Source organism: Bos mutus, chromosome 4, assembly GCF_027580195.1.
Source record: "Bos mutus isolate GX-2022 chromosome 4, NWIPB_WYAK_1.1, whole genome shotgun sequence".
Classification (NCBI taxonomy): Eukaryota; Metazoa; Chordata; class Mammalia; order Artiodactyla; family Bovidae; genus Bos; species Bos mutus.
Window position 1 is genome coordinate 36591033 of NC_091620.1, and position 11220 is coordinate 36602252.

At 40.9% G+C, this 11220-nt stretch overlaps 1 long non-coding RNA gene and 1 other non-coding gene across 5 annotated transcripts in view; one reads left to right on the forward strand and one right to left on the reverse strand.

The window, feature by feature from the left end:
* LOC102279315 (uncharacterized) overlaps nt 1–11220 on the reverse strand; it is a 38977-nt gene that overhangs the window by 25928 nt on the left and 1829 nt on the right. The window contains exons 1-3 of one of the 3 annotated variants that reach the window (XR_011463971.1): nt 6996–9263; nt 2940–6889; nt 2513–2829 (exon numbers count right to left, since the gene is read on the reverse strand). The exons of 1 other annotated variant lie outside the window; for it this stretch is intronic. This is a non-coding gene — a transcript (uncharacterized protein). Of the gene's footprint in view, nt 1–2512; nt 2830–2939; nt 6890–6995; nt 9264–11220 lie in introns of those variants that run through there. One more of the 3 variants, XR_011463970.1, reaches the window with a different exon arrangement.
* The window catches only part of LOC138987608 (uncharacterized), a 39576-nt gene continuing 31178 nt past the window's right edge, over nt 2823–11220 (forward strand). The window contains exon 1 of one of the 2 annotated variants that reach the window (XR_011463973.1): nt 2823–3026. This is a non-coding gene — a long non-coding RNA (uncharacterized lncRNA). The remainder of the gene's footprint in view (nt 3027–11220) is intronic. The other variant, XR_011463974.1, reaches the window with a different exon arrangement.

Sequence of the window (11220 nt, forward strand, 5' to 3'; positions counted from 1 at the left end):
ACTCAAACTCATGTCCATCGTGTCAGTGATGCCATCCAACCATCTCATCCTCTGTCGTCCCCTTCTCCTCACACCTTCAATCTTTCCCAGCATCAGGGTCTTTTCAAATGAGTCAGTTCTTCACATCAGGTGGCCAAAGTATGGAGTTTCAGCTTCAGCATCAGTCCTTCCAATGAATATTCAGGATTGATTTCCTTTAGGACAGACTGATCTCTTTGCAGTCGAAGGGACTCTCAAGAGTGTTCTTCAACACCACAGTTCAAATGCATCAAATCTTCGGTGCTCAGCTTTCTTTATGGTCTAACTCTCACATCCATACATGACTACTGGAAAGACCATAGCTTTGACTAGATGGCCCTTTGTTGGCAAAGTAATGTCTCTGCTTTTAATATGCTGTCAAGGTTGGTCATAACTTTTCTCCCAAGGATTAAGCATCTTTTAATTTCCTGGCTGCATTAACCAGATTTTTTAGAGCATCAACTTTGAAGATACAAATAAATGGTCCTCCCCTCCTATGCTAGCACTCCTTTGAAGATGAGTTTTCCTTTCCAGACACCAAGGTCAAGCTGAGTCACCATGCACATGCTAATCTGTCTCTTTGAAATCTTGAAGAAGAGCACCCTTGTCATGTTTGATGTCTGTTCTTTGTTCTGAGAGAAATAAAAATGTCATTGAGGCATCCCAAATGGTGCTGGGTGCCATTGTGAATGTGGTTTCAGATATGTTCCTGCATTACTGAGAACTTGAATTTTCTGAAGGGTATCAAACTCAGGGACACCACCAGTCTTTTTAAAAACTGTTATCTGCTAGCGGCTGCCAGCTGCGACCTTATGGTCTTGGGGGTCACCTTTTATATCTTGCTGGCTCCAGTCTTACTCATTAACACAACAAACTATGGCTTATAAATCTGTGTCACCTGGGCTGTTGCCTTCAGTTTAACTCAAGTAAAAAAATTTTTGTATTCTTGTTAAAGATTGCTTATGGATTATTTGCATCAGCAGGCTGTTGTGTCCCTTTACTAAAGGCTGCAGCTCCTATCAGGTGACCTCTCAATACCAACACCCTGCCGGTCACGTAGCAGTTCCATGTCCCTTCAGGTCTAAAGGGAGAGTGGCTTCGTGCTGCCCTGGCAAAGCTGAAGGGTGGGGGCAGAAACTAGATGGCATGCAAAACTGAAAATATTTCCTTCACAGAAAATGTCTGACAACTCCTGTTTTGGAACAATTAAAAAGAACGTTTACATTCATTTATTATACTTGTAGTGCATATCATGTGTTTCTGCAAATTCGAATTTTGACCTATAATGTATGTTTTATGCCTAAATAGCTTACTTTAACATCTCTCATAGAATAGGTTGGCTGGCAATGGATTTCCTCAATTTTGTTTTGTCTGAGAATTCTTCATTTCTCCTGTACTTTTGAAGTATATTTTTACTGAGATGTCCATTTTCTCTTCCATCGTTTTCAAGATTTTATTCCATTGTCTTTTTGAGACTTCCCTGGTGGTCCAGTGCTTAAGACTTATGCTCCCCATGCAGGGAGCCCGGGTTTGATCCCTTGTCAGGGAACTAGATCCTACATACCACAACTAGATCCTAAGACCCAGTGCAGCCAAATAAATAAATATTTTAATAGATTTTAATTCATTGTTTTCTTGTTTGCATGCTTAATGAAGTGAGTCTACTATTTTTTTCCCATCCAGCTGCAGGCCTCCACCCCCATTCATTTAACTGTTGACCACAAAGAAAATCACATCTCCACACTTCTGTTTCATCAGTTACAAAATGTGACTCATGACAGCACCAATGTCAATGGATTATCTCAAACATGAGAACAATTTACCTAATTAGAACAATGTCAGAAAGAGTAGCAACTGAATGCATAGCCAATGTGAGGCTTAGCAGATTCACTGCAGAATCCTGGGGAAAAGGATCCTGACTGGAGTGTCTACCTTGTTCTGGGATCATCTAATGGCTCTGGGGGGTCAGAGGCCTGTGCAAAAGGAACTGTGATGGTCAGGCTGTAATACAAACCCTGAGTGCATAGTCAACAGTCACCCCATTCATGGAAGAAAGGGAAAAGAGCCTCATCTCGCTTTCACCACAGTCTGCAGGGAATAACCAGACCCTGAACTTCTTCAGGATGGCCTGAAAGAGTTGAAGGGACATGGGATTTAGGGTCTAAAAAGTCATTTTATTCTGCTACATCTTAAATTACTAGTATTGATATGGAAAACATGAACATTACATTGCATCTGTGTTGTGATGCTGATGTAAGATGCAATAAATATCAATATTTCTGGCACAGGGTGATTTCCTCTTTGAGACTGAGCCATGTAACTTGCAAATAACCTCTGGATAGTTAAAAAAAAATCATACAAGACTCACTTTCCTTAGTGGGAGGCTTAGGCAGGGCTCCCAGCTGTGCAACGCCTGTGGCTGCCTGTGTTGAGGATGTGGTGAGCACAGATCTGGTGATGGTTCTTATGTGTGTTATCCAAGAAACTCCCACACTGTGGGCAACCAGCCGGCACAGTAGTATGTGGCCTCATCTTCTTTCTCTAAGAAACTTATTTTCAAGGTAGAAGTGGAAGAGGGTTTATCTTTTCTGGCCTCAAGCTTGTTTTTCTTCCCTCCTAAGTGGTTTAGCGCAGGGGCATCTAAGACAAAAAGTAGCTGTTCTAAACCTTGATCTGGTTTTTGCCGGTACCAGTGGATGTAATCTTTGCTAAAGTCCTTAGAGAACACCTTGCAAGACATAATTATACTCTTTTCTCTTGTTCCAGTAACTGATACTTCAGTTTGCACCAAAGTTAATTGCCCAAGGCCAACTGCAAGCAAAGAAGAGAAATTCCCATAAACAAAAGACATGTGAAGAGGCAACAAGAAAGACCTTCTTCAGTCTCTCCTGTAGACTGAAATGACTGAGAAAGCAACTCACAAGACCAGAGGGAGGAGAAGAGGACCGCTTCCAGGAATGCCATCTCGTCACCAGACTGACTCCCAGGGAGGAGGTAAAAAAGGCAAGGTCTGTTGGAAGGAAGTCTCAGGCCAGTGGCAGGGGAGTGGGCCTGGATCTTGTGTCCCAGAGGAAGAGGTGGATCTGGTGGTATGGTTGTCTGGGGTTCTTCATAATCTGCAACAGACATGAGCAGCTGTGGTTTCACGGGGGTTTCCTGCCCCTAAGTCCTGGGCAGACGGTTTAAGAGAAGGATGATGATCCGGACAGACAACCCAGAGATAAATGCATATACTTGAGAGTGGGGCTACTCTCATAGCTGCTCAGCTCATCTCCCTGAAATTCCTGTAGTAATGTTGCTGCAGAAATAGAAAGACATCCCTGCTGTGTTCTTTCTCTATGTCTGTCTTTCTGTAAATGGTTGGTGATCCAGGACTTGTGTATAAAACCTGACCTTTATTTTTCTGTAACGCTACAGAAAACCATCAGACTTTAGAACATCTTCTTGACATAATTTAATATGCTACAGACACAAGCACTGGAATATTTTTGAGTTTTTTTCTAATTAATTGAGATGTCACCATGCAAATTACCATCCAGAGAAATTACACTTTGTTTACAATCTGGGTGCCTTCAAAAAGGGACTACATTGCAATTCCTTGTGGATCTTTAAGACAGAGCAGTCTGTGGAAATCAGCTTCTACTCAACCTGGACCTGAGAACAGTTTCATGAGCATTATGTCACACGCAGGAGTATTTTAAAAGCAATGTTCTGTTAAATATGCAGTGATAACCTTTAAAATTAATATGGCATCTAATATGTATTGAGGACTTTCTAGTCATCAGGCATGGTTCTAAATGTTCTCATATTATTTTATTTAATCTTCTTCACTATCCTGGGAGGTAGCTGTTATGAATATCTCCATTTGACAAAGGACAACAGTGGCAAACAGACTCATTTAAAGACATGGAGCTGGTAAATGTGGGAACTCCTATAAGCAACCATTATTTATTAAAGGAAATGGGTAAAATAAGACGTAAAGAGGAAAAAAAGCACAGATCATTTACTTTGAAAATTTCTCTGCATTTTTATGGCTAGCGATCAGATTGATGGGTATTATTTATACATTTAGGTGGAATTTGCATTTTTAGCTCTATATTCTCGTTTGGTTATCTTCTGATTGTAAGCAGCACAGCTTTTTACATATAATTTTATTTATTTATTTATTTTTGGCTCTGCTGTGTCTTCATTGCTGCTCAGGCTTTTCTCTAGTTGCTGAGAGCGGGGGCCACGCTCTAGTTGGGGCGTGTGGACTTCTCATTGTGGTGGCTTCTTCTGTTGCAGACCTCGGGCTCTAGGGAGCATGGGCTTCAGTAGTTGTGGCTTTCAGGCTCTAGAGCACAAGCTCAGTATTTGTGGCAAACGGGCTTTGTTGCTCCATGGCATGTGGGATCTTCCCAGATCAGCAAAGGAACCCTGCATTGGCAGGTGGATTCTTTACCACCTAGGCACCAGGGAAAGACCCAGCAACATAGTTTTAAATAATCTATGTGATATTATTTTTAACTATTAATAGTTATTTTTAATGACTAAAGAAAATTAAACAATTTCCAATACCACTTACCCCATCTGCCATGGGCTGAATTATTTAAGCTTCTTTTGCCTCACTTTCCACAGGTGCACCTTGCCTGCATACATATCTTTTTTTTTTTTAATTTCCTAACTTTAAATTTGTTTGTTTATTTATATTTTTGGCCACACAGGCTCTGTAGTTGCCCCACAGCATGTGGAATCTCAGATGCCTGACCAAAAATCAATCCCTTGTTCCCTGCATTGGAAGGTGGATTCTTAACTACTGAAAACTTTGTTTTCAACGGCTGCATAGTTTTCTATCGTTTGAACACAATGTAAATCTTTCCCTGTTATTCACCGTTTATCCTGACATGTAAGAAGCTGCTGGAGAATTCTCCTCTAAGATCTGATACAGAGGGCCGTACTATGGACATCCCATTACTGCTTTATGGGGTGCTTTTAATTACTCAATGAGCCATCATGTGAAGAAGGGAGCAGAAGTAAGTTGACAAGCTTGTCTTCGAGTTCCTGTCTCAAAAGGGCTTATGTTCTCAGCCCATTTGTTTCTCTCAGGTCTGGGTCTCTACCTTAGCTTGTGTTCGAAGTTTAGGTAAACAACAGTGCCCTATTTAGTTTCAAGAAATCAACTGTAGCCTGCACTGAGTGTATCCGATCGATAGAAATTAACTGGACAGGCAATCACAGAAGATTACCTGCATCAGAGGTAGAAGGAGAAAGGCTGACAGTCTGATTCTATGTCAGTCTTTCCTGTGAGTCCTCCCTTTTTTTCTTTCAAAGGCCTCCCTGAATTAGAAAGGGAACTGGAGTCTTAAGTAGAGGGGGTCATGGGGATGACTATGTCGCCGTGACCTTGGAAATTATCGAATAAATAAGGGAATACTCATGGCATAGATGCAAAGTGATATCCACGGGGTGCCTGGTATATGCTGTATAAGAAGTGTGGATTGCAAAGTAGTTCTCCTTTGTTTCACAATGATTTGAAAGGTGGCATCACAAAACAATAGAATTTTTATTGTTTTCAAATACTTTGGAAAATAAATTGATAACTTACTGGCATTTCATGTATTCTTTGAAGACTGCTAATGATTCAAATGCTGCTCACAAGATTCAGCATAAAATAGTAAATTGTGCCAGTGAATGTTCCACAAAGGTGAGTTTTGTTTTCTCCATGGAGGTAGGAATGACACATGGCACTTCTTTTTATCCCCTTAGAATGAGGAGGACAGACTCCAGAGCTACATACCCTGGATCCAACCCTATTCTGCCAAGTACCAGCTGTGTGACTTGAACAAGTCCCTGAGACACATAGGGTCTCATTTTCCTAATGAGTCAATGGGCTTTATACTAATAACAGAAGTCTCACGGGTTGTTATGAGAGTTAAGGGGCTTCTGCAACAAAAGAAACCACCACAAGAAGTCCGCACGCCAGAACTAGAGAGTAGCCCCTTCATCTACCCCAGTATCCTAGTTCACTTAAAGAATTGCAATTTTTAAACATTTCAGTGTGATCTCATAGTCCAGATCATCAACATGGACATCTTGTCTTAGGCTAATCATTACAGTTAAATTCTCTACACTTTCATTTTAGTTGTGAAACAGACTAATTACACTTACACTTACAGCATTTCTGTCTTAAGTATATGTCGTAATAATGGCACATGGTAATACCCTCTTTCAACCTGAAGCTTGCCCACATACAGAAGTCTCTGGATTGGGAGATGATGAATGGTAGCACAGCCTGTGTTCCCTCAGACAAGATTTCAATTCATAGAAATACAGTGTTCAAAAAAAAAAAAAAAAGCTTTGGAAGCACAGCTTTTGGGGTCCTCTGGAAGATCATGTGCAAGCGTGATCCAAGATGACTTCCTAGAAAGCTCAGGAAGTGCTGCAGATGAGGTGAGGTTGAGGCAGGGAGCCCAGATGGGGAACTGGTGTTTGGTTGCTGCTGGTGGGAAGGATGTGGGTGGGCACAGACCCAGGGAGGGGATCTTGTGTGGGTTATCTCCACAGTTATAGTACTGAGAGTCCCAGCCAGCACAGTAGTAAATGCCCACATCTTCTTTTTCTACAAAATTTACTGTAAGGGTCGAAGTGAACATTCGAGCATCTTTTCTTGCCTCAATTTTGTTCTTCCCATCTACTTGTTTTCGAGCTGCAGTTGTGATTGAGGTCACATAAACCAGATGCTCCAAAACCTGATTCAATTTCTGCCGGTACCAGTGAACAGTGTCTGATTCAAAATTTGTGCTCTCTATCTTGCAATGTATGTCAATACTTTTCTTTGCTTCTGTGGAAAGGGAGATCTGGGCCTGCTCCACTTTTGATAACCCATGTCCAACTGTAAATAAAAGAAGAGAATTTCTAATGAACATCTGATAGTGTAAAAAATATCCAAGAATCCTTTGCTCATTCTTCTAAAGTGAAATGGTCAGGGAGTGACTCACAAGTCCAGAAGGAGAAAAATGTGAATGCTTCCAATGGTGACATCCTGTCTGCTGGGCTGTGTGCTCAAAGAGAAGGCAGGAAGGTAGAGACCTGGTGGCTAGATGCCTCAAATCATGGAAGGGCGTGGCCTGAACCAAGAAGGGGAAGAAAGTGGATGGTCTAGCGGGTCCTTGGGCTCATTGGACCTGAGTCTCCTGTTTCCTCTGGTTTTCCCACTGGCCCTGCGGATCTCAAAAATGAAGCTAGTGGTCACTGGAAGGTTATTTGGCATGAATGTGAAGGAACCATGGAGGAATCTTGATTTCTGTAGAATGAAAATGATTTCTATTTGCCCAGGAGGTAGTTTATGAACACTTTTTCTTAGCATAGTATTTTCAAATATTGCATATTTAATAAACATTGACTTTTATGGTAGCAAATATTTAACGAGCATTTTCTATTTGTTAGGCTATTTTTCTAAATGTTTTTCATCTTACAGCCATCCCATGATATTGATATTGATGTTGGTAGTTCTGATTTAATAGATCAGGAAAATGGGGTTTTTCTCAGGAAAAACGTGGAGTGACATGACTCAACAAAAGTCACCCAGCTCTTAAGTGGGACGTGCTGGGAAAGATGCTTATTGAGGAGATTCAGACAAATAGGATAAAAGTGAAAATAAAAATGCCTGTGATCATACTACCAAGACTAACAAGCCTTATCATACAGTGTCTTAATTTCTAGATTTCTTCCTTGAAAATATATGGATATCAATACAATATTATGGATTATAAATATATTTATAAGCCACTCTATGTCTTTTGATTGGTTCATTTATTCTATTTACATTTAAAGTAATTATAGAGGGAAATTCCCTGGTGATCCAGTGGCTAAGACTCCTCATTTCCAATGTAGGGAGCCTGGGTTTGATCCCTAGATAGAGAACTAGATCCCACATCCTGCAACTAAGACTCAGCACAGCCAAATAAATACAGAGTAAAATAAACAAAGTAATTATTGATATGTATGTATTTCTTGCCTTTTCATTAATTTTTTTGTGGAGTTTTCCAAAGTTTCATTTTTGATCTTTGCTTCTCCTTTTGCTGTCTTCCTTGTCATTTAATTATTGTCTTTAGTGTTGTTTAAGTTTCTTTCTCTTTTGTGTGTGTCTATTACAGATGTTTGGTTTGTGGCTACCATGAGGTTTATATGTAGAAATCTATATAGAGGATATTTTAAGCTGCTTATCTCTTCAGCTCAAACACATTTAAACAATCTTTCCTTTTTACTCCACACCCTCATGTTTACTGTTTTTTTAACCTGTTTTGTGTCTTTTTCTTTTTCATTTCCTTAATTGCTTATTGTGGATATAGATGATTTTACTACTTACATCTTTTAACCTTCCTAACAGCTTTATATGTGCTTGATGTACCACTTTTACTGTATATTTGCATTTATCAAAGAGATTCTTCCTTTCTTATGCATATTTCTAGTTGTGGACTTTTCTTTGCTACTTAGAGAAGTTCCTGTATCATCTCTTGTAAAGCTGGTTTGGTGGGGATGAATTATTTTATCATTTTCTTGTCTCTAAAACTTTTGATATCTCCATCATATCTGAAGGAAAGCTTTCCTGGTGAGAGTATTCCTGGTTGTTAGGTTTTCCCCTTTCATTATTTAAATATGTACTCTCTTCTTGGCTGCAGATTTTCTCCTGAAAAGTCGGTTGAGAGCCTTATGTGTCCAGACACTAATAAGCAAGAGGCAGGATTCCACAGTGACACTTGCCAGGACCAGTGTCCCTGTGGTAGAGCTAGTTTTCCAAAATGGCTGCTGCCAGAATCTATGCCCTGTGGGTGAGCCCCAGTTGCCTCCTGCCTCTCCAGGAAGCTCACCAACATCAGCAGGTGAATCTCACCCAGGCTCCTTTCATATCAGTGTGCTGCCCTGTGAGATTTTGTGTGCAACCTGTGTGAGTGGAGTGTCAGTATCCCACAGACATCTGACTCTCCCAAAAGTAAGCCTTGCCTGCCTTCAAAGCCAAATGTTATAGGGTCTGGTCATTCTAGTACAGGACCCCCAGGCTGGGGTGCCCTATGTGAGACCTAGTACCTGTGTTTCTTGGGGAGAAACTCTGTGATTGTTGTTTTCCTCCTGTTTGTGGGTCATTTATCCTGGGACTTCTCTGGTGGCTCAGATCGTAAAGCATCTGCCTATAATGCGGGAGACCTGGGTTCAATTCCTGGGTCTGGAAGATCCCCTGGAAAAGGAAATGGCAATCCACTCCAGCACTCTTGCCTGGAAAATCCCATGGATGGAGAAGCCTGATAGGCTATAGTCCATGGGGTCTCAAAGAGTCGGACACGACTGAGCGACTTCACTTCACTTCACTTCACTTAGCCTGGCTTATGAGTCTTGTTTATACTGTTCCTTAGCCCCCTTCTACCCATCTTGTTGTAGTTCCTTCTTTGTATCTTTATTTGTAGAAGATCTTTTTTGCTAGTCTTTGGGTCTTTCTCATCAGCAGTTTCTCTGTAAATAGGTGTAATATAGGTGTGCCCATGGGAGGAGATGAGCTCAGGTTCTTCTTAGTCTGCCATCTTCTTTGATCATTCTTTTCATCCGGACTCATTTTGTCTTTCCTTTGGGCCAAGAAACTTCATAGAGTCAGTTTATTTAAAACTCTCTTTCTTAAATTAGTATGAAAGTGAAATTGTTAGTCATTCAGTTGTTTCTGACTCTTTGCTTTCTCCTGGACTGTAGCCTGCCAGGCTCCTCTGTCCATGGAATTCTGTAGGCAAGAATATTGGAGTAGGTAGCCATTCCATTCTCCAAGTGGTCTTCCTGATCCAGGGATCGAACCTGAGTCTCCTGCAGTACAGGCAGATTCTTTACAATATGAGCCACCAGGGAAACCCAAACTGGTAGAGATGATCTTATTTACAAAGCATAAATAGAGACACAAAAGTAAAGAACAAATGCATGGCCATCTAGGGGGAAAGGGAGATGAATTTGGAGATTGAGATTGACACTTACACTATTGAGATTATGTATAAAACAGATAAATAATGAGAACCCTATTTAGCAGAGGAAACTCAGTGCTCTATGGTGGCCGAAAAGGGGAAGGACATCCCAAAAGGAGGATATATATGGATAGGTATGTTTGATTCACTTTGCTGTATAGCCAAAACTAGCACAACATTGTTAATCAACTATACTAAAATACAAATTTTAAAACATATATAGGAGCCTGTGGTGGTGGTTCAGTCACTTAGTCATGTCTGACATTTTGTGACCTCATGGACTGTGGCCCACCAGGCTCCTCTGTCCATGCAATTTTTCCGGGCAAGAATACTGGAGAGGGTTGTCACTCCCTTCTCCAGGGGAATCTTTCTGACCCAGGTATTGAACCCCTGTCTCAATGCATTTCAGACAGTCTCCTGCCTGGCAGGCAGAGTCTTTAATGACTGAGCCACCAGGGAAACCTATAGGGGATGGGTAGATTATTTTTGTCTGTAATAAGCAACAGTTTCTCCACTAAAAAAACTGTCATGGTGATAAGCAGTATAGGTCAGGATGTAATCAAAATATAAGAACACCAGAAATGGGAGAGGAAAGGCTGAAGGCTCATATATCCATATTCTTGCAAGAAACCTGCTACAGATACTACTATTAGAAATAGAAAATAAGAAATTTGTATTGTTTTACATTGAAAAGCCAATAGATAATTTATTGAGATTTTACTTATTCTGAGAAGATACCTACTATTCCAATCCTGGGCACATGCTTTAGCACCTAATAGTAACATGAGTCAGTTAGTGTTCTATGATGCTCAGTACAACCTTGATTGTGGCACTGGGAACAATGGATCCATCCTTTCACTGTCCTTCAATTTGTTATTGCTGTTCAGTCGCTAAATCTTGTGCAATTTATGACCCCATGGACTATAGCCCACCAGACTTTTCTGTCTATGGGATTTCCCAGGCAAGACTATTAGAGTGAGTTGCCATTCCCTTCTCCGGGGAATTTTCCTGACACGGATCAAAACTGAGTCTCCTGCTTGGCAAGCAGATTCTTTACCACTGAGCCACCAGGGAAGCCTGGTCCTTCAGTTAAGAAGTGGTTTCATGTATTAATCAAGAGGAGCTAGATTATCTGGGTCCCTTTCCTGCTCTGTCGACTAGCCATGGACCAGCTGTGTGGTTTGGAGGAGTGATTGAACCACCCGGTACTTTATTTGCCTTGTGA